This window comes from Herpailurus yagouaroundi, unplaced genomic scaffold (assembly GCF_014898765.1).
Source record: "Herpailurus yagouaroundi ecotype Mexico unplaced genomic scaffold, PumYag 67700, whole genome shotgun sequence".
Lineage (NCBI taxonomy): Eukaryota > Metazoa > Chordata > Mammalia > Carnivora > Felidae > Herpailurus > Herpailurus yagouaroundi.
In genome coordinates, this window is record NW_024420499.1 from 1,655,492 (window position 1) to 1,679,997 (window position 24,506).

The window sequence follows — 24,506 nt, forward strand, 5'->3', positions numbered from 1 at the left end:
ATTGACATTCACTCTTGGGTTAGGTAGGACTGGTGATACAGAATTTGAGCAGATAACATCCGCTTCTTTTGGTTCAATATTTACCTCCTAGAGTGGGAAGACTTGTGCAATTGACAATGGAGAACAAATCCTCGTCTCTTCTTCTCAAAGAGAAGGTACTTCTTTGGCGCATTTAATTCCTTCTAACACTCTCCTAAGCCTTCTAACTTTTCGTTTTAGCAAATGATATTTTTCACTCTTTTTCAGCTGTTCCAAGTCTACGGAATAGCTAGACTCCACTCCTATCATCAAGCAGCGTAAGCGGACAATGATGTTAAATAAAATGAGAAAGAAAGTCGAGGACATGTTTGCATATTGGGAGTAGAGCGGGGATACTAAGGGGATAAACGTGTACAAGTGAAAATACTGAAGGGAAAGACAAGAGTTCAAAGCTCCTGGCCCCTTTTTATGTAGTAAGATTCCTCAGTTTTGAAACCCTTTTCTTACTTTTTAGAAGTCGTACCTAACATTAAAGGGTAATGTTCCCCTACTTTTTGGTGGTTGTGGTAGGAGTTACTTTTCATGAAAGCTTTAAAACTACCAAGGGATTTAGTATGCAGGTATGACCCATGCAGGGTAGGGCAGGGGAGAGGGCGCATAACACCAACACCCACGGCTAAGAGTGAAACAATTGACATCATGGGATGTGGATGCTGTCGCCAGCACATTCCCTTAGGAAGCTGGCAAACTGGAGCCTGAGTTGGGAGCAACATAAAGATATAGAAAAAAAATCTATTACATTATTTTTCTGAGATAGATTTATTAGCAATTTCAACAAGAAGGCAGAGCCCGTTGTTAAAAGGCAATAGACTTCTCTACAGCATTCAAACCTTTCAATAATGGAGTCCATTAAGATATGGAGTCCATAGCTTCATTGCTTGGACAAATCCCTTGGGCATGCCACAGGAGACACATGATGTTTGAGCAAGTGTGAAACGAACCCACAACCTCCCAGCCTTTCTCTAGGTAGCTATTGGGATTTTCTTTTCAACTTGCAATAGTGTCTGACATTTCCAAATGTCAAATAGTAGCTTAAAAAGAAAAAACCATTAATTACATTTAAATGATTAAAATTCGATGCCAATTTCTCACAGTGTTATTAAGCATTTAATGATGAATAATGTGTACCTAAAGACAAAACTTCATCTAAGAAACTTTACTTTATTCTCACCTACTACTTCTTGGTAAGAAACAATGGAGCAGAGGGGCCCCTGGGTGGCTCATTCAGTTGAGCGGCCAACTTCAGCTCAGGTCATGATCTCATGGTTTGTGAGTTTGAGCCCCACATTGGTCTCACTGCTGTCAGTGCAGAGCCCAGTGTGGATCCCCTGTCCCCCTCTCTTTCTGCCTCTCCCTTGCTCATTCTCTCTGTCTCTTTGTCTCTCAAAAAAATAATAATGGAGCACAGTTCTTACAAGGGTCAATATCTGGCTCTACCATTTAATTCCTTCCTTGATTGTTTAGCACACACTAGTTTCTCTCTCTTCTCTGAACTCACACAGCATACATCTTCAACACTTTGGTCATCATTTTATCCCGGTAGTGAAAAGAGTTGAAAGGTTCACGCTTACTAGTCATGCATGGGCAAGTTACTTAACCACTCTGAGCCTCAGTTTCTTCATTTGAAAAAAGCGACTAAGAAAGAAGGCTTTGGATCAACCTAAACTTGAATTTTGGCTCTGCCTTTTTACAGTGGAGAAAAAGAAACCCTTGTATACTGTTGGCAGAGAAATAAACCGGTACAGCCACTGTGGAAGACTGTATGGAGGTTCCTCAAAAAATTAAAAACAGAATTGCCACATGATCCAATGGTTCCGTTACTCGGTATTTATCCAAAGAAAACATAAACACCAATGCAGAAAGATATATGTACCAGGGGGTGCCTGGGTGGCTCAGTCGGTCAAGCGTCCACATCTTGGTTTTAGCTCAGGTCGTGGTCTCGTGGCTTCGAGGTTCAAGTCCCATATCGGACTCTGCAGTGACAGCACAGAACCTGCTCGGGATTCTATATCCCCCTCATTCTCTCTGCCCCTCCCCCACTCGCACTCTCTGTCTGTCTCAAAATAAATAAGTAAACTTTTTTAAAAAGAAAGATATATGCACCTCTATGTTTGCTGCAGCATTATTTACAATAGCCAAGATATGGAAACAACCTTAGCATCCATGAATAGGCAAATGGATAAGGAAGATGTGATGGGTACACACACATACATACACACACACACACACACACACACACACACAGGAATATTACACAGCTGTAAAAAAGGGGGGGGATGAGATCATGTCATTTAGACAACATGGATGGACCGAGAGGGTAATATGCTAGGTGAAATAAGTCAGAGTGAATCCCAGAACTCCTATGAACATCAGCTCATCATAGCACCTACTATATATGGGAGATGTTTAAAATTAAATGAGACAATGTGACACACTTAGCATAAAATAAATGTTCATGTCATGTTCGCTGGTTCTGTGATGATGAATGATGGTGAAGGTGATAGTGATAAAAGGTGACGAAGAGATGATTTTGAGGATGGTGATCACACCTGTCTTACTTACCTCACTAGAAAGTGAGGCAAAGATAAAGGAGGGCCGGTAAGGATCTGCCCAGCAATATATAAGCTCTTCTGAGGGAAGAAGCATGTCTTTTACTTTGAGTAACGATATTCTCACAGCTTCTATTACTGGACTGGACACAAGGTAAATGCTCATTGTGTAGCCAACTATATGACAATCATATAGCGCGTTGTATGCTGATGGGTATAACCCATTAGTGTTAAAAGGAAAGTGATGGAGAAGGAGAGAAATGCTGATCCGTGTCCTTACACAGGGAAGAGGGAATGGGATTTGGTGCACAAATGGAGGGGTTGAGCTTCTCTAGAAGTGCTGACAGTTTCTCTAGGCTAAAATGAGGGAAGATGGAGTCTATGAACGTAAATGCAAGTGGGGGCGCAGATGTGACAGAAACTACAGGGTTCCTCTTCCGGTGGCCTCACAGAAATACTCGAAGATGACGGAAGAGGTCTTAGGGGCTCAAAGAAAGATGAAAATCCTAAGCAATCACCAAGTAGGACTGAACTAACAGCTAGAATGGAGCGTCAAGTTCCGGGGAAATCCTGCTTTAGTTGTTGACAGTCCACTTGGAACTGAAGAATGAATATTTGTGGGGAGCCAGATAAACCCACCATCCCCAATTGTATACTGAGCGAGAACCCCAACCCGTGTTCCTCATTAAAGAAATGAGAGAGGCGCCCGTGTGGCTCAGCTGGTTGAGCCTCCAAATCGTGATTGCGCCTCAGGTCACGATCTCACGGTTCATGAGCTCGAGCCCCGCGTAGGGCTCTGCGCTGACAGCAAGGAGCCTGGGAATCTCTCTCTCTCCCTCCGCCCCTGACTCACACCCTCACTCTCTTGCGCTCTCCCTCAAAGTAAACACACTTTTTTGAAAAAGAAGAAAAAGTAAGGCCCAGATGAAGCTTTTTAGAAAGTATTAATTTGACGTAGCCTTTTTTCTAATGCTTATCTTGTCAGCGACACATGGCTTTTGAAGCGCTCTTGGAGGTTTCGGCTTACGCGTTTCATCTAATATTTTTCCTTAGCAGAGGTGAGAAGGAAGGATGTAATATGTCAAAGTTTAACAGCGGTGAAAACAAACTTACTCTGTGGAACTTAGCTATTGAGGTGATACGAGGGCTGTTGTCTATGTGCGGCGTTGTATCTCTGTGTTAGAAATTGGATTTTTGTTCCCGAAATGAAAAGTGTGTTTTAGTTTCACGCTACCTAAAGAGGAAAATGGCCGCCTGGGGTCAGGATATGAGATTGACTGGTGATAGGGAGGAAAAAGAAAGAATATGTTTTCAGTGAAACAATGCATGTATGCTGAATTTACAAATGCCACGGCTTCAAAATATTTTACCCCGTATAAATTTTGGTTATACTGAACTGAAAAACGTATTTTCATTAAGTGACTATGCCATTATAGTCACTCTGCATTTTGGCCTATTTTGTCATTATTTACCCACATTGCTCTTTTTCACTAATATTGTTTTCCATTTGATTTCAGAGTTTATCTTTCTTAATTTCTCCCTCTTTCTTTTGGTCCATTTTATTATTCTTTCACTTGTGTTTGAAGCTCAATCTTTAGCTTGTGTTCAGTCTTTGTTTTATTTTTTTATTTTATTTTATTTTATTTTTACGTTTATTTATTTTTGAGACAGAGAGAGACAGAGCATGAACGGGGGAGGGGCAGAGAGAGAGGGAGACACAGAATCGGAAACAGGCTCCAGGCTCTGAGCCATCAGCCCAGAGCCCGACGCGGGGCTCGAACTCACGGACCGCGAGATCGTGACCTGGCTGAAGTCGGACGCTAAACTGACTGAGCCACCCAGGCGCCCCAAGTCTTTGTTTTAAATAATTAAAGTAGAAAAACAATAAATACTTTCCTCTGCTTTCAGCAGAGTCTGTATGCCACACATTGAGTAAAGCATCCCTATTTTTACCATTTTGTAAATAACGTATCATTTATGCTTTATGTTTACCTTCATTTAGAGCTTATTTAACAAAGTTTTTTTTTTTTAATGTTTAAGGTTGGCAGTGTGTCTTCTTCATGTTGGCTTCTAAACTTATTAAATTGCAGTCAAGAGAATGATCTAATCCAAGCTCTATTCCATGAAATAGTTGCTCATAATAAATACAATAATAATAAGATATTATTTTAATCATTTTTCACATCCTTGTGACCAACTGCATGATCAATTTCTTTGTATCATGGCGATTTGTATTCTCTATTTATACTGTTCAAAGTTTTATATCACGTTTACTGAGGCTATTATACAAATTCTTTTTTTATAGATAGAGAGAGTGCAAGCAGGGGAGAGGGGCAGAGGTAGAGAGAGAGAGAATCTTAAAGCAGGCTCCCTGCTCAGCACAGAACCCAACACAAGGCTTGATCTCACAAACCTCGGATCATGACCTGAGCCAAAATCAAGAGTTGGACACTCAATGGACTGAGCCACCCAGGTGCCCCCTTTATTTTTTTCAAATGTATTTATTCTACCAAATACTGAAGGATGCATACTAACATCTCCTGCTCTAACGGTGGTTTTACCCATTTCCCTTTGCATAATATATTTTTCTGCTATTTTGTATGTTGTCACTATGTTTTTATATTAAATGGTTAAAACTGTTACATCTTCTTTATTACTCTTGTCCCAGAGTCATGAATAATGCCTCACAAAAGTCTCCCATTTGGATGCAAAACTATCTCTATATAATAATCACCGTAACTATATACCATTATCATTCCACTCTTTATCTTATTTGCTGCCTTTGATCTTAAATTCTAGTCTCTCCAATATTAATACTGCCAGTCTGATTCTTTCATTGTTTGCATTGGCCTAGTATCTTCTTGGCCGTTGTTGGTAACTTTTGTGTCGCTTTGTTTTATGGAAGTGTCTTACAGAAAATATTTTTTACACCACCTGAAGGATTGTCTGTTGCTATGGCAATTTAGCGCATTAACATGCAAATTAACAGGTGAGCTGTGTCTTATGTTTGCTGTATTTTGCAGATCCTTTCGCCTCTCAGATCCTTCAGTTTAGCCAGAGTAACTAAATTTCGTTTCAGTACAGGCACCACACACCAATTGCCATAATAAGTTGGAAGCTGGTCTACGAATCTTGAATATATACCTTCTGCTCCATGCCTGCTTGCAAATCCTCACAGGGCAAGAAGAATTTGCTGACGTCCGAATTGCTGGGTCGTTAATTGACCCTGCAGTGAAAAACAACATCTCCGAATCTGCATGTTCCTCTGGATGAACTCACAATCTCAGCTGTATCTGACCTCATCTGCCAGTCCCAACAATCAGGCGGAGTTGTTTTAGTGATTAGCGATCTAAGCGGTGAGACAGGAAGGGGAGAGCCCTAGAAACGTATACCCAGGCGACTGTTCTCTTTATTCATTTTAATTTATACTGGATTGTCAAGCTCTTAGACCTCCGGCACTGAAATTGTACATTTCCGCTTCCCTATGATCCGATTTCACAGAAAACAAAAATAGTGATTCCTTCTCAATTCTAAATACTATGGAGGGGCAGAAAATGGATTGAATTCTTTCATTTGGCTTTGCTTTCTCAAAATCAAAAATGATATGACCACTCCTATTAGGAAAATGTTTTCATTCAGAATATTAAAATAATTTTAAGTCTCTCTCTCTCTCTCTCTCTATATATATATATATAGCCAGGTTTATAGACATCCAATTTACTGTTCATCACTCCCCATGCTTGTTCTTTGACAATCTAGAAAGAAAATTAGAATAAAGTAAAAAAAAAAAAAAAAAGAGTAATATCGGGGCACCTGGGAGGTTCAGTCAGTTAAGCATTGGACTCTTGATTTTGACTCAGGTCATGATCTCACAGTTCATGGATGCAAGCCCCGCAAAGGGCTAACATCCACATGTATCTTACTTTACTCATTTATCAATCATTTGTTTGTGATATAGGCACAGCCCGAATGTCAGCTGATAGTTGAATGCTCCAAATCATCATGGGCTCACAAGATTCTTTGTTTTCAGTTGATAAAACTGTTTCTCCACACTTTTCTTGCCCTCAAGAATATCATATCTATAGAAACAGCAAAGAAAGACCGTTGCACTGGCGTAAAACCTACTGAAGCAGAGAAATTTCAGAGCAAAATAAAACTTCCGGAGAGGGTGTCATAGCCAAAAGTGAGCTCAGGTAGGCTCAGGGAAATGACTAAGTGACATCCATTAGCTGTGGTAAGTCTTCTCCACTTCTCTGTCAGGCCCAAGGTGACAGCCAGGCTACCTCTTACCCACAAGGTAGAACTAATGCCTAGCATTCATATGGTGATGGAAGGCCTCATAGCACATCCCCATATGTTAACAAACTTGAGACCCACAACAACCTTCTGTGGTAGGCCAAATAATAATTATGCTAATTTTACAGAGGCACAAAGAGGTAAGGCACTTTTTCCAAAGTTGTGCAGTTATTTTAATGCCGAGATTAAATGCCCAGTGATTTTTCCACTATGCTGCTTTCTGTGATTACGAAAACTTTCTACTCAGTGAGTGCAACCTCCTAATGCAGAGTAAGTTTTTCAATCTGTATGAAAATAGCTAAAATGAAAATTTGTACTGGTTTGTGACCATTATGCAAAAAGAAACACTTTATCGAGGTATAATTGAATGCACAAAGCTTACATATGTAATGTATACAACTTAATGAGTTTGGCGAAAGGCGTACACCCTTGAAATCACGACCACAATCAATGACATAAATTGTTGTGGGAGGATGTGGTGTCTGAAATATTCTATCAGAATTCTGCAGCTCAAATCCAGGCCTCGCTCAATATTTGATTCTATTTTGTTTATTAAGATACTTTGGGATGTAAGTTCACTGACAGTAGACATCTGTAGTTCATTATTTTAGGTAGGAAAGCTGACAATGCATTCCCAGCTCTTCTCCAAAATTCTAGTTTCCTCAAATATCACTAAAACATTTAAAAATGCCCAAATGAATCTCTTTTGCACTGCCGGTGGGGATGCAAACTCTGGAAACAGTATGGAGGTCCCCCCCCAAAATTAAAAACAGAACTACCCTCCGACCCAGCAACTGCACTACTAGGTATTTATCCAAGGGATACAGGGGTGCTGTTTCGAAGGGGCACATGCACCCCCATGTTGATAGCAGCACTAGCAACAACAGCCAAAGTACGGAAGGAGCCCAAATGTCCATCGATGGATGAATGGCTAAAGAAGATGTGGTATCTAGATACAAGGGAGTATTACGCGGCAATCAAAAAGAATGAAATCTTGCCATTTGCAACTACGTGGATGGAACTGGAGGGTATTATGCTAAGTGAACTTAGAGAAAGACAAATATCATATGACTTCACTCATATGAGGACTTTAAGAGACAAAACAGATGAACATAAGGGAAGGGAAGCAAAAATAATATAAAAGCCGGGAGGGGGACAAAACATAAGAGACTCTGTTTTGTTTTTTTAAGTTTATTTATTTTTGACAGAGACACAGTGTGAGCCTGAGCTGGGAAGGGGCAGAGAGAGAGGGAAACACAGAATCCGAAGCAGGCTCCAGGCTCCAAGCTGTCAGCACAGAGCCCGACGTAGGGCTCAAACTCACGAACTGTGAGATCATGACCTGGGCGGAAGCCGGACACTGAACCGACTGAGCCACCCAGGCACCCCAAAAGACTCTTAAGTATGGACAACAAACAGAGGGTTACTGGAGGGGTTGTGGGAGGGGAGATGGGCTAAATGGGTAAGGAGCAGTACGGAATCTACTCCTGAAATCATTGGTGCACTATATGCTAACATCGATGTAAATTAAAAAAAATAATAATAAATTAAATTTGAAAAATAATGAAAACATTTGGAGAGTGTGAAAAAAAATGCTTAAATTACCACTCATCAAGGATTTCTGCATAATATACAGCAGTTAAAATACCAAATACGTATTTGGAGGTGGGGGCTTTGGGGGTAATCAGGTTTACGTGAGGTCATGAAAGCTAGCTCTGTCTCCTTCTCCACCATGTGAAGGCACAACATGAAGGAGGCCATCTGCAAACCCAGATGAGGGCCGTTACCAAAAACTCAACCATTGACTTCGTAGCCTTCCAGAACCGTGAAAAATTAAGGTCTATTGTCTGACTCCTCCCCCCAAATACTAAATACATAATCATTTAATACTGCAGTCATTAGTGGATGTGTTTTGGGCAATATCCTACGATATTGAACAGTACTCAATACTAATCACATTTCTTTCTACTTTGCAAAAGAATAGGTACTATGAGCAGTGAACAAGCGAACACTGGGACTGACAAAGGGTTAAACCCTGCAGGGTTGGGTGGGGAAAATGATAATGATAATGCACAACAGATTAAAACAACTAGAGCACCAGACGCAATGCTATCAGGAGAACAGTTGAAATACTGTTGGGTGTATTCTATATCCTCTGGACAGGACTCCTGTGCAAGGTAATCCTTTTTACTGGAGTACCTAATACCAAGAGTAAGTCTACAATTAGGCAGATTTTGAGTAAATGTGCTTTGCAAATGGCTAGACCAAATAGTTAGACAGTGGGACTTCAAATACTGAGGGCTATGTATACTGTAAATTGTATTTAACTGATTTGCTTTCTCTATTTTACTCATCTTTGCGCTCCCAGAAAGTAACACAGTTCCCAGTACATTGTTTGTAATCAATACGTGATGAATCAATGAAGGAAGGAAGAACGTGGTGATCTGACCAAGAAGGTGATAGTTACTTCTGCACATGCATGGCTTCTGAATCTTTTGTCAAACTACTACGCTTATTTACTTGAATGTGTTTTCCAACACTTCAGTGTCAGTAGAGACAGGGATATTCTCCGGTAAACCTTTTAATTGATTAATTTACTTATAAAACCGCATTCTCTTTCACTAAAATTTAATACAGTATGACAACATATAGTATAATTATTTATTGTCTGGAATGCAAAGCCAGTATTATTCTTTACAATCTCTATCTCTCCAAGGAACTATCTAACTCATGATTTGTAGCCCATTTAGCCCATCCCCCCTCTCACCACTCCTCTAGTAATCCTGTTTGTTCTCCATGTTTAAGAGTCTCTTATGCTTTGTCCCCCTCCCAGCTTTTATATTATTTTTGCTTCCCTTCCCCTATGTTCATCTGTTTTGTCTCTTAAAGTCCTCATATGAGTGAAGTCATATGATATTTGTCTTTCTCTAAGTTCACTTAGCATAATACCCTCCAGTTCCATCCACGTAGTTGCAAATGGCAAGATTTCATTCTTTTTGATTGCCGCGTAATACTCCCTTGTATCTAGATACCACATCTTCTTTAGCCATTCATCCATCGATGGACATGTGGGCTCCTTCCGTACTTTGGCTGTTGTTGCTAGTGCTGCTATCAACATGGGGGTGCATGTGCCCCTTCGAAACAGCACCCCTGTATCCCTTGGATAAATACCTAGTAGTGCAGTTGCTGGGTCGGAGGGTAGTTCTGTTTTTAATTTTGGGGGGAACCTCCATACTGTTTCCAGAGTTTGCATCCCCACCGGCAGTGCAAAAGAGATTCATTTGGGCATTTTTAAATGTTTTAGTGATATTTGAGGAAACTAGAATTTTGGAGAAGAGCTGGGAATGCATTGTTAGCTTTCCTACCTAAAATAATGAACTACAGATGTCTACTATCAGTGAACTTACATTCCAAAGTATCTTAGTAATATTAGGTAATATGGTTAGAATGATTTACTTTACTACAATGCATGAAGATCTTGGCAACAGTTGACTATCTGGTACTTTGGAGACACAGCTGTAGTATAAATTGATTAAGACTGGTTTAGAAGTGAAAATATTACTATTACAATTCTGGAAGCTAATTGCTTATATGATACACAGATGTTGCCTCATAAAGAACTATTTCCATGGGAAACACTTAAAAATGTTTGCGGGAAGGTTTTTAAATGACTTGTGATGTATTCAGAACTAACACTAAATATGTATTCCGCTGCCATGATTTTCTTAATATTACCTGAAATACTTTGACAGTTGTTCATTGTTCTGGATTTTAAAGATTCAATTTAAAGAGAAAGTTGACGTGATAAAATAAACATCTAAAAAGATAAGTCATTTCGTCATTCGTAAGAGTTACCCTTACTAGTCAGTTTTTCAGAAATCTAGATGACAGCCATTAGCAATATGACTTAGAGTTTCTCTTGAAAAACCACTTGATACATCAAATATATTTTACAAATACTTCTAGAGATTGTCTCGCATTATTTCAATAACGTCAATTTTGAGCAATCTACTTTCCATCCGTATACCCTGAAACTATTCAAGTATTTCCACTTTGGTTGCCCACGTTCCAGTTGAAAGTGACCTGTGAGGCACATAACTTTGTCCACGTTACATTGTTTCTGCTGTCTGCCAGGTTGGACTGATGTAGAGGCCAGTGGTTTGATATGGGGAGAGGGAGAAAGGAAGAAATACAGTGATTGGAATGTATCTATTAAGGTGAGTGACTAAATAAATCCAAACAAAGAACTAAGATAATCGAATGGGGGTGGGGGGGAAACGTCTATGCAAATCCAGATTAAGATGACCTTTATTCATTGTAGAAAGATTAAGATGTGTGTGCTGAGGAGGTTGGAGTGAATGAGTATGGAAGGGTAAATGGGTATGGCTACAATCTAGCCATATGGGCATGGCTTACAATGAGTTGTGAAGTGTAAAATAGTCCCAACACCACTTACAGGATTCAACTAAGAGAAGGATATAACTTGTTCTCCACGTTATATATCAGTTCCTGTCTACCTATCCCTGTCCAGCAGCTGATTCTCTATTTGCTAAATGTAATTATTTTAAGACTTTTATATGTTTTTAGGTTTTTATTTAAATTCCAGTTAGTGAACATACCATGTAATATTGATGTCAGGTGTACAATAGAGTGATTCAGCACTTCCATTCAATACACTGGGCTCATCACGACGAGTGTCCTCCTTGATCCCCATCACCTACTTAATCCATTCCCCCTACCCCCCTCCCTTTTGGTAACTAGCGGTTTGTTCTCTAGAATTAAGAGCCTGTTTCTTGGTTTGCCTATGGCTTTTTTCCCTTTGCTCGTTTGTTTCTCAAAGTCCACATATGAGTGAAATCATATGGTATTTGTCTTTCTCTGACTGAACTATTTTGCTTAAAACTTTTAGTAAAGTATGGCAATAGTATAAGAATATAAGTTTTATGAGAGTAGGACCGGTTTGTCTCTTGCTCACAGCCTTATCTCCAGTGGCTAGCACAAAACTTGGATATAGCAATCGCTTAATATTTATGGAACCAATGAAAGACATTTTTCCAAATAATTTACATACAAAAGACAGGTTATCTTGGCCTGTCTTCTCTTCTTTTTATGAGCTTCTATTATGAAATCAAAACGATCTTCCATTCAGAGAAATCAAACATCATGACTGGCACAAACACGTACACATATCAATCCAGCTTTTGTCTTCATTAATTTATCATGTAGTTATTATTTTATCCTGAGAGGACAGTACCAACGGAAGAAGTTTGAAGGCTTTTCCAGGGATTATAATGCTCACTGTTCACTGAAGTTTAATAAGCTCTCCAGTGGCAGCTACACATGCCCAGAAGCCTCCTCGCTTGCTCAGTGATTTTTTAATTTCCCTGAGCTTGGTAGCTGTCCAGTGTGTAATCACTTACTTATTATCAGTTAGACCATTTATCTCACCTCTGTTTTATTTACCCAGGGGTGTAGGTAAGTTGAGGACTTGGTTTCTTTTTTTTTTTTTTTTAATTTTTTTTTTCAACGTTTATTTATTTTTTTGGGGACAGAGAGAGACAGAGCATGAACGGGGGAGGGGCAGAGAGAGAGGGAGACACAGAATCGGAAACAGGCTCCAGGCTCTGAGCCATCAGCCCAGAGCCCGACGCGGGGCTCGAACTCACGGACCGCGAGATCGTGACCTGGCTGAAGTCGGACGCTTAACCGACTGCACCACCCAGGCGCCCCAGGACTTGGTTTCTTGATTGTTCCACTAGAACCAAAGCTTTACTGTTTATCTCAGCATCCTCAGCTCTAATCCAAGCAGTGGGCTCAAGTCCTCCTTCCCACGAACCACTCAGTATGTCTAATGCTCTTGCTCTGATTATCACGTAAACCAGTGGCTTTCAATCTTGATGGCACCTTAGAATCTCTTTGTTTGGGATGGAGGGATGCTTTGGACAGCCAAACTTCACCCGAGACCAGTTGAATAAGAATCTCTGGATGTGGGCTTAGCATAAACCTTTCAAAGCTCTGCAGGTGATATCCATGCACCACCATGTACAAAGGTTAAGAACCATTGGGCTGGACAGTTCTGCCTCACTCCATCAACCACAATGAAACATTTGTATGGTGAGGTCAAGATGGTACCAGAGCTCACCCGCCACCAGCCTTTGGCAATGTAATTTGTAATGACTCACCCCGTCAGCCAGATTAGTGGCCCCTAGCCTCAGCCTTGCTTGCCCATCACTTCTTCTCTTTTTCTTATTAGGTACGTGGGCAACCGGGGCCACTTAATTTATGCCAAAATACACCACTTTACTAATTTAATACTTTAATGTTTTCCGTCAGCAACAAGCTCGCTTTATTTTCTTAAACTCTTTCCAATGCACTCTACTCTTTGCCACATAGCTTAAAAAATAAGCTATGAACGTAAAATTAAGCTGAGAATAAACTAGTTGAAGGACAAGAGCATAATGTCTAGCTATGGAAGGTTCAATGTGGCAAGAGAAAAATGGTCATGGTAAAATATGTTGCCAAAGAAATTACTGTAACCGGAATATTTATTAGAGTCCCCAGCACTATTTATAACAGGAATTAAAGATAAAAATTAAAATCTTCGTGTCAAACCTTCCCAAACTTCACTTCAGTATTTATTTGATTTCAAACACAGAGGTAACATAGCATAGATGAAAATAAATCAACCAGCCAACAGGTTTTACATGAAAGAAAAATAAGAGATACTAATATATTAATGTTTCTTTACTCTGTTTTTATTTCTCTGGACAAAACATTTCAGGAAGAATAATATGATTATACCAAGTTTACTGCCTAGTGCTCTCAGCACCATAGCAAATAAGGTATTCTGCACCTTAAAACAACAACAGCAGCAGCTATCACTAAAGACTAAAATAAGACATTGTTCTTTAGGAACCTGTTGACAGTGAATTTCCATCAAAGGGCAAAGAAAATATAATGAAACCCAAGCCCCCCTAAAATATGCAAATATATAAAACATTAATAAAATTGAGGTGGAAACCCTAGACATTTTTGTAAATATTCTCTATAACCATCAGTCGCACAGGAAAATACCTAGGAAATAAAATGGCTTAGTATTGAGTAGAGAGAGCTACATTTTTATAGGACAAATCCTATTATAGATGAACATTTACCACAGTGACTATGTATAAAATAATGATATCAGCACCACTAAAGTCACCCCTACCTAGGGTCTGATAACTGTATATGAACCGAAATTAGGAAAACAAAGCTGAAAGGGAAGCATATCTACTAAACCAGACTTCTATATATATATCTAGCAAAGAAGATTCAAGAAAATGCTGGCGAACGAGGGGCAGCTTGTGTTAGAGGAGAGTGGAAAGTTTCAACTACAGAGAGGGATCACTTATGGAAAAAAACAGGTAAAGATGACATTGAGGAAAAAAAATGAGGGCCAGTTCGTAGGGCTTGCACTTAGCCTCTTGGTTATCTAAAGAATTGGTAAATATCAGAAAGCTACTATTAATAATTTGAGAAATCATTGAGCAGAAATGATCTTCAGGACTGGAAAAGAAAAATGTGGACGTACTTAAAAGTTAAAAGACCCTCCAAGTGATAGACTGAGTATTTTTACCTTGTTATTTTTTAAAATATATTAGGAAAAGACGATGTACGAACCAGTTATAAACCATGTAGGAACAATCATGCACACCAATTAACGTGGATTTGGCAAAAGGAAATCATGGACTTGGTGGGTTTCAGGGACAAAAGGAAAACTTCTTTAATCAACTTAATTATGCTTTGATTTTGTTCTGTTTATTTTGTGTGTTCCTGCTAGAGGTTTTTTCTAAATAAAATTTGTTTATAAAATTTGATTTAAATGATGTTACTGATTTTCATAAATTTTAAATGAATTGATTAATTTTAATAGGCTTAATTTTAAAAATTTAATTTTTAAGTAAAATTTGGTTTCCTCTTAAAATTTCATGTATAAAATTTATTTTTGTAAATAAATTTTTAAAAATTGAAATTTAATCAAATACGAATCAACTTCATATTTAAGGCCATTGATTCTTTCTCACATAACATTCTCAAAATGCGAAGTACGGACTTGACTTTGGGGCACTGACTGGACCCCACCCATGTGCTGAACATGAGCTAGGCACTATTATATAACTGTGTCAACGCAACCTTCTGAAATATTATTAACCACAGTCAACTAATGCACAAAGGGAGCCATTAACATAAAGGGTGTAAGTAGCTTAACCAAAATTACACACTCATGAAAGAAACTGACTTCAGATGCTATGTCTCTGGTTTTTCCAGATACTCTTTCTTTATGAACTAATCACACATAGGGGAAGAGCCCACGTGGATTGCGCAACTTGCCGTCTCCTCTCTGCCACCATCGTTGACATCGCTGTTACCACCACTGCCGTTATTATTACTATCGTAAGAATCCATGCCATTAAGACTTTTACTCTGCTGCCCAAACTGTCCCTATTCTCTTCATACCAGTGAAGGCCAAGAGGGCTCTCTTTCTCACTGCCAGGGCCATGTTGGGAGACATTTGCTGCACCCATTTCTAAAGGAGCAAGCAGGGGGCACCTGGGTGGCTCAGTAGGTTAAGCATCTGACTTTGGCTCAGGTCGTGATCTCACAGTTTGGAAGTTTGAGCCTTGCGTCAGGCTCTTTGCTGACAGCTCATGGCCTGGAGCCTGCTTCAGGTTCTGTGTCTCCCCCCCTCTCTCTCTCTGCCCCTCCCCTGCTTGTGCTGTCTCGCTCTCTTTTAAAAATAAACCAATAAACATAGGGGTGCCTGGGTGGCTCAGTCGGTTAAGCGTCCTCCTTCAGCTCAGGTCATGATCTCGCGGTCCGTGAGTTCGAGCCCCGCGTCAGGCTCTGTGCCGACAGCTCAGAGCCTGGAACCTGCTTCACATTCTGCGTCTCCCTCTCTCTCTGTCCCTCCCCTACTCGCGTGCTCTCTCTCTTTCTCTCTCTAAAAAATAAACATTAAAAAAATAAAATAAAGGAGGAGGAGCACGTTTCTACTGACTCCTAGTATTGATTAAAGTAGAGGTAGGAAAAGAGATGTGCCCTGAGTGTGCTAAATGTATTTTCTTAATGCAGGTATGTATGGAACTATCCACCTTTGTTTAAAAGGTGATTAAGCTTACAATACAATTAGCAATATAGGTCAGTTATACTGGAGATTAAAGAGGTTTTTTTTGTGCACTAACATGGGACCTGATCTTCATTTATGAGGTTGTTTCTATAGGGAAATTCCTTCTGATTTCAAAATAACTAACTTTTATTTTAAAAAAAAAAAACTATTGATTTTTGAGGAAGGCAGAGAGAGTGCAAGTGGTGGAGGGGCAGAGAGAGGGGGAGAGAGAATCCTAAGCAGGCCAGGGCTCGGACTCCCAAACCACGAGATCATGACCTAAGCCGAAATCAAGCGTCAGAGGCTTAACCAACAGGCCCACTCAGGTGCCCCTCAAAATAACTTGCTTTTGAATGAATTTCTCTTTTACACACACAAGAAAACCACTAAGTAACAGCATGTAAGTCTATGACAGTATGTTTTAATTTACTGATTAAGATGAATACATAATAACACAACATTCTAATAGTGTAATGTTGGTACAGAAGTCAGTTTTAACTCAAGTATGAAAGTTAAAAAACAAAAGCATTAAAAATAAACTATAGCCACAATAATCTCTTAATGGAAACATGATATACAATGATGTAAAGTGTGACATTAGAGTCATAACACGGGGTGGGAAAAGTGAAAGTGTAGTTTTTGTATGTGATTGAAGTTAAGTTGTTATCAGCTTAAAATAGAGTGCTCTAACTATAAGGTGTTTTGCATAAGCCTCACAGGTAACCAGAAAGAAAAAAAAAAATTCCAGCAGGAACACAAAAAATGAAGAGAAATAAATCAAAGCATACCACTTAAAAAAAAAAGAAGAAAAAGAAAAAAAAGAATCAACAAATTACAAAGGAGAACACTAGGAGAAAAAGAAAGGAACAAAGAACTAGAAAACAGTCATAAAACAGTTTAAAAATGGCAACAGTAAATCCTCACCTATCAATAATTACTTTAAATTAAAATAGATTAAATTATCCAATCAAAAGACACAAAAGCAAAACCAAACGAAAACAAGATATAAAAGTATGCTGCCTCCAAAAGACTCACTTCAGCTTTAAGGATACACATAGGCTCAAAGTCAAGGGATAGGAAAAAAATAGGCTATGCAAGTAGTAACCAAAAGAGCAGGGATGGCTACCCTAAATGTATCAGACAAAACAGACACCCAGTCAAAATCTGTCACAAGAGACAAAGGTTGCTATATAATGATACAGGGATCAACTCCAAGAGGATATAACAATTGTAAATATATATACACCCAATATTAGAGAACCTGAACTGAAGGGAAAAATAAATAGCAATATAATAATAGCAGAGTACTATCCCCCTTTGAATCATAGCAGAGTCAATATCCCCCTTTGAACAATGGATATACAATCTAGGCAGAAAAGCAATAAGGAAACAGTGGACTTGAATTACACCACAGACCAAATGAACCTACCAGACATATTCAGAACATCCCATCCAACGACACCTGAATACACATTCTTCCCAAGCATACCTGGAACCTTCCACAAAACAAGTCTTAACAAACAAATGTAAGAAGATTAATATCATATCGAATATCTTTTCTGACCGCAATGGCATCAGTTTACAAGTCAATGACAAAAGGAAATTGAAAAATTAACAAATATGTAGAAATTAAACAACACCCTCCTAACCAATGTGGCCAAAGAAGAAAACATACGCAAAATCACAAAGTATCTTGAGACAATGAAAACGGAAACACAATGGACTGAAACCTATGGGATGCAGCAAACGCTGTGCTAAGAGAGATGTTTCTAGTGATAAATGCCTACAGTAAGAAAAAAAGAAAGATCTCAAGTAAACAACCTAACTTTACACCTCAAGGAACTAGAAAAACAAGAACAAACCAATCCTTAGCAGAAGGAAGAAAATAATAATAATAGCATTAGGGCAAAAATAACCAAAAAGAGAGAAAGACGACAGAAAAGAGCAAATAAAATTGACAACACTTTAGCTGGACTAACCAAAAGAGAGAGAGAGAGAGAGAGAGAAAAAAGAGAAACCTCATATAAATAAAATTATAAATGAAAGAGGGCACATCACAACTGATACCACAGAAATACAAAGTATCGTAAGAGAACACTATCAAGAATTATATGTGAATAATCAGATAACCTAGAAGAAATGCATAATAAATTCCTGGAAATATACAACCTATCAGACTGAATTATGAAGAAACAGAAAATCTGAATGGACCAATAATGAGTAAAGATATTGAAGCAATAACCAAACAGCTCCTAACAAAGAAAAGCCCAGGGTCAGTTGGCTTCACTAGTAAATTCTTCCAAAGATTAAAAAAAAAATTAATGCCAATATTTTTTAAACTCATCGAAACCCTTCCAATCTCATTTTCAAGGCCAGGATTACCCTGATACCAAAAGCAGACAAGGACACTACAAAAAAATATAATGATTATGGGCCAATATTCCTAAAGAACAGAGATGGAAAAATCCTAAAGAAATATTACCAAACTGAATTCAACAAACATTAAAAGGATCAGACACCATGATCAAGTGGGAATAGTCCCTGGTATGCAAGTATAGTTCAACATATGCATAATAAGCATATATAAGCAACAATAAGCATGATATGCTCCTTTCACAAAATAAAGGATAAATATCATATGATCATCTCAGTATATGAAGAAAAAAGCATTTGACAAAATTCCAACATCCTTACATGACACAAACTTTCACCAAATTATATGTAGAAGGAAAGTACCTCAACATAAAAGGCCATTGTTGATAAGTAGTGAAAAACTGAAAGCCTTTCCTTTAAAGTCAAGAACAAGAAAAGGTGCCTGTTTTCACCACTTTTGTTTAGCAAAGTACTGCAAGTCCTAGCTAGCACAATTAGACAAGAAAAAAATAAACAAAGGTCATGCAGTTTGGAGAGCAAAAACAAAACAAAACAAAAAAAGCTAAATTGTCTCAGTTTGCAGATGGCTTGATCTTATATATAAAAGTCCTGAAGACGTGAACAAAAACCGTGAGAAGGCATCAACAAATTCTGTAAAGTTGCAACATACAAAGTCAGTTGCATACAAAAACAGTTGCATTTGTAGATGCCGAATACAATGAAACGTTTGAGAAAACAATTCAGTTCACAACACTGATGAAAAAATCCTCAGACGCAAAATTAACCAATTGAGGAAAAATATCTTTTCACTAAACACTATAAGACACTGAGGGAAGAAACTGAAGAAGACACATAAATGAGAAGAGACCCTGTGTTCATGGATTGGAAGGATCAATATTGTTGAAATGTCCTTACTACTCAACATGATCCACGGATTCAAGGAAATATGTATCCAAATTCCAATGGCATTTTTCACAGAAATAGAAAACATAATCTTAAAATTCGTATAGAACCACAAAAGACCCCCAAGTAACCAAAGTAACCTCAAGAAAGAACAGACGTAGAAGCCCCATGGTTCCTGATTTCAAACATTACAAAGTTATAATAATCAAAACAGTATGGTACTGGCATAAAAACAGATACATAGGTCAATATAGGATCAAGAGTCCAGAAAGAAAACCGCACATCTACAGTTAACCAATATTTGACAAAGGTTCCAATAACCTCAATGGGGAAAAAACAGTCTTTTCGTTTTAAAAGAATTTTTCTGTTAACTTTTTAATGTTTTTTTTTTTCATTTTTCTGAGAGACAGAGACAGAGTGTGAGCAAGGGAAGGGCAGAGAGAGAGAGGGAGACACAGAATCGGAAGCGGGCTCCAGGCTGTGAGCCATTAGCACAGAGCCCGACACGGGGCTCAAATTCACAAACCACGAGATAGTGACCTGAGCCGAAGTCGGATGCTTAACCGACTGAGCCACCCAGGCGCCCCGAGAATAGTCTTTTCAAAAATGCTAATGGGAAAACTGGACATTCACATGCAAAAAGAATGAAATTGGACCCTTATCTCACACCATACATAAAAATTAATTCAATAAAAAAAAATTCAATCAAACTGGATTGAAAACTTAAATGTATGACGTGAAACCACACAACTCCCACGAGAGAAGATAGGGAAAAATTTACTGACCTTGGTCTGGTAAGTGATCTTTTGGATATGATCTCAAAAGCATAGGCAACAAAAGCAAAAACAGACAAGTGAGATTATATCAACTAAAACGCTTGTTAGCAGCAAAAGAAACAAGCAACAGAGTGAACAGACAAAATACAGACTTGCATAAAACATTTGCAAACTATCTATCTGGTAAGAGGTTAATATCCAAAATATGTAAGGAATCCTTATAACTCAATAGTAATAAAACAAATAATCAGATCTAAAAAAATGAGCAAAGGGCCTGAATAAACATCTCTCAGAAAAAAAAAAACACATATAAATGGCCAAGAGATACATTGAAAGGTGCTCAACATGACTAACCATCAGGGGAATGCAAATCAAAACCACAATGAGATATCATCTCACACCTGTTAGAATGACTATCATCAAAAAGATAAGAAATAACAAGTATTGGTGAGGAAGTGAAAATGAAAAAAAAAAAAAAAACCCTTGTTCACTGTTGGTAAGAATGCAAATTGGTTCAGCCAGCATGGAAAGCAGTACAGAGGTTTCTCAACTCATTAAAAATAGAATCCCACTAGTGGGTACATATCAGAAGGAAATAAAACCATTATCTCAAAGAGATATCTGTGCCCCGTGGCCACTGCAGCCTTTATCACAACAGCCAGGATATGGAAACAATCTAAATGTCCACCAACAGATGAATAAAGAAAATGGTTAAAGAAAAAAGATGAATAATGGAATATTACTCAACCCTAAAAAAGAAGGAATTCCTGCCATTTTGACAACATGGATGGATCTGGCATATATTATGCTAAGTGAAAAAAGTCAGACAATGAAAAATACTGTATGATCTCACTTATATGTATAATCTAAATTAACTGAACTCACAGAAACAGAAAACACGATGGTGGTGACCAGAGGCCGGGTGGGGTGGGGGGAACGATGAAAGTGGTAGAAATTGTGCAAAAGAAAAAAACTAAGTAAAATTAACAAAGGAGACGCATGAAGTCTACGTAGAAAATTTTAAGTCAAACTCAGAGAAGCAGAGAGTAGAATGTGATGACCGGGGCTGGGAAAAATGAGATGTTGGTCGAACGGTACCAATTTTCAGTCACAGGACAAATGACATCTAGAGATCTAATGTATAGCGTAGTGACTATTCCATTGTACACCTGAAAGTTTCTAAGAGCATAGATCTTATGTCTTCTCACTATACAGCCACACAGATGGCAACAACGTGACGTGATGGATGTGTTAATAGCTTAATTGAGATAACCGTCCCACAATATATATGCATATCAAATCGTCGCAATGTACACTTCAAATATAAATTTTCTTTGTCAACTATACCTTAATAAAGCTTGGGAAAACACCCAGTGACGTATGCTAAGTCTCAAAATCACAACAAAACAACAACAACTTCTTGACAGGTGAGGAAAGAACACTGGGCAGTTCCCTGGAGATTATACGTATCCTCGGTAGTCCACTTTTTTTTTTTTAATTTTTTTGTTTAGCGTTCATTGATTTTTGAGACAGAGAGAGACAGAGCATGAACAGGGGAGGGTCAGAGAGAGAGAGGGAGACACAGAATCTGAAACAGGCTCCAGGCTCTGAGCGGTCAGCACAGAGCCCGACGCGGGGCTCGAACCCACGGACCGCGAGATCATGCCCTGAGCCGAAGTCGGATGCTCAACCGGCTGAGCCACCCAGGTGCCCCTCGGTATTCCACTCTTAAGCAGAGGACCCCACTTGGATGTGAGTGCCTCAGACATGAACCAGGGTGCAGAGAAGGAACCAGAGTCAATCATTTCTTAAAGTCTACTCCAATGGCCATGATCTGAATTTTTGAACTGTAACTATGAGTTTGTCAGGACTGCTAGAATAGAATGCCCAAGGCTGGGTGGCTTACACAACACAGATCCATTGTCTCACAGTTCTTGAAGGCTGCAAGCTTAAAATTCAGGCCTCGGGGCGCCTGGGTGGCGCAGTCGGTTAAGCGTCCGACTTCAGTCAGGTCACGATCTCGCGGTCCGTGAGTTCGAGCCCCGCGTCGGGCTCTGGGCTGATGGCTCAGAGCCTGGAGCCTGTTTCCGATTCTGTGTCTCCCTCTCTCTCTGCCCCTCGCCCGTTCATGCTCTGTCTCTCTCTGTCCCAAAAATAAATAAACGTTGAAAAAAAAAATAAATAAAATAAAATTCAGGCCTCTGCAGACTGGCTTCCTTCTGAGGGCTCTGAGGAAAGGACTTCTTTCAGTCCTCCCCCCCTTGGCTTGGGGATGCCCATCTTTTCCCTATGTGTCTTCACAGTGCTCTCTATGCAAGTCTGCTTCTGTGTCAAATTTCGCATTTTTGTAAGGACACCAGCCATATTGGATTAGGGCCCGCCATAGCGACCTCGTTCTAACTCGATGACCGCCGTAAAAATCTATCTCCAAATCAGGTCACATTCTGAGGTATGGTGGGCAAGGACTCCAACATATCTTTTTTGGAGGGACCTACGTCAACGCGTAACGAAGAGTCTTGCGTACGCGCAGTAACGCGGCCACTAACTGCTATCAACTAATGACACAGATTGTTACCCATAGACTTACAGTAGATTTTCTTGTTTCTGGGGAACCGCGAGCTGATCTGTAGTCATATTTCACCTGTCACCTGGGCTTCCAAGATAGAATGATGGGTTCTGCAGCAGTTATAAATGCTGTACCTTTATATAAAAATGGGGAAAAGTTTCCTCTCTTCTCAATGTTGGCTTTTGCTGAGGTCTCACATATGTTTGGAAGTTTTAAAATTAGAAGCTTACATTGCTCTCCTCATTCATAATGTGAATAATTGGGGACAAGGAGAATATACCCTGGGTAGTTGCTAATATACCCCAGATAATCAACTCAGCATTTTTGCCACGTGCCATATATTTTCATAAAGCAAACAGCATCTATGTGGCAGCAAGAAAGTAGACTCAGCCAAAAAATACAATCAGGCCTGGTGTTAGGTTGGTCTCCCAGAGTGCACAGCACTCTTTAATTTGGCCGAATATTAACGTCTGGCGAAACTAAGTTTATGGTTCAAGATTACACTGAGTTCCAGGAAGGAATGTGACTGAACAGCTTCCTGAATGGGACAAGACGGATTCATCCCACGATTAGGCACTGGGCACCTATTTTGTGTTCTGCGCTATGCCAGGCGTTACGAAGATAGTCACGAAGGGACACAGCTTCTATGTTCTACTCTAAGTCACACAAGGAATTGAAGTTAACAGGGAAGGTAAACAGGTACACAGCTAACTTGAATGCAAAGTACCGTGAAATAAGTGCTTTAATGGAGATAGAAACAAAGCGCTGTGGGGCCCAGAGGACAGGCACATTAATCACGTCTGGATTTCTTCTTAGGAGTGCCCATTAACACCAGTTTTTATTTTTTCTTTTGCTTTTACTCAAAAATCTGGAAGGTGAACTTGGGAAAACTTTGCGGTCACGTTTTGAGAGCTGATCTTTGAAACCAGAAGGGTGAAGCCGAGTCCTGCAGCTGATAAACACAGGCTTATGTATGTGCGTCAAACGAAAATGCTGCTGCATTAGTTCGGCAGTTCAATCAAATGCACCTAATCCTACATCAGCCTCAACAAAACACAGCCATACCTTTTTCCAGTCCAAGCATCAACACGCACACGGACACACACACACACACGCACGCACACCCTGCCAAGAGAGGGGAAATGAAATGAAAGCGGAATCACTGCCATTTCACGAAATGTATGCTGCCAAAAATGCCATTTCACTTAAGCTGCGGCTAGAGAAACACGTATTTAGTTAAATGCATGGCAGAATAGTCAGTTTCTTTTGTGGGGTGGAGAGGGGCTTACCCCACACTATCCATTATGGTTGCCCACCGTTCTTGGCGAACAAACCACTTTAAAGAAAGGAAGAAACAGAGAGAAAGTGTGATACTCTTCCTCTGCGAAAAAGAGAGAAAATTATTCAAAAGTCAGGAAGATTCTAAAAGAAACTGCAGTGTGCTTTTATAGTAATCAAAATCAGCAGCATGTACCTATTATATATTCCAAAGCTCAAATGAACTTATACCTCCCACTGAAATTCTATAGCTGCTAAAAGGAGAGGATTAGAGTGATTGTTATCTAAATCACATGAAGCGTTTTCTGAGTAGATACATAATAAAATTCTGAATAACCTTAAAAAGAACTAATTCTTATAATGCTTGACAGAAGCAGACTTGCAGAGGATCTTAAAATTATTCAGCTAAAATCCATCATTTGACAGATCAGGCAAATGAGGTCCACAGGGCAGAAAATGACCTGTCCACGGTTCCTACAGCTAACTGGCACCCAACTTTCCAGCTTCCCAGTCTGTGTATCTTTCCCGGATAGTAATGATTTACCCCTCAAGAATACAGAATTAAACACATCAACTCATGT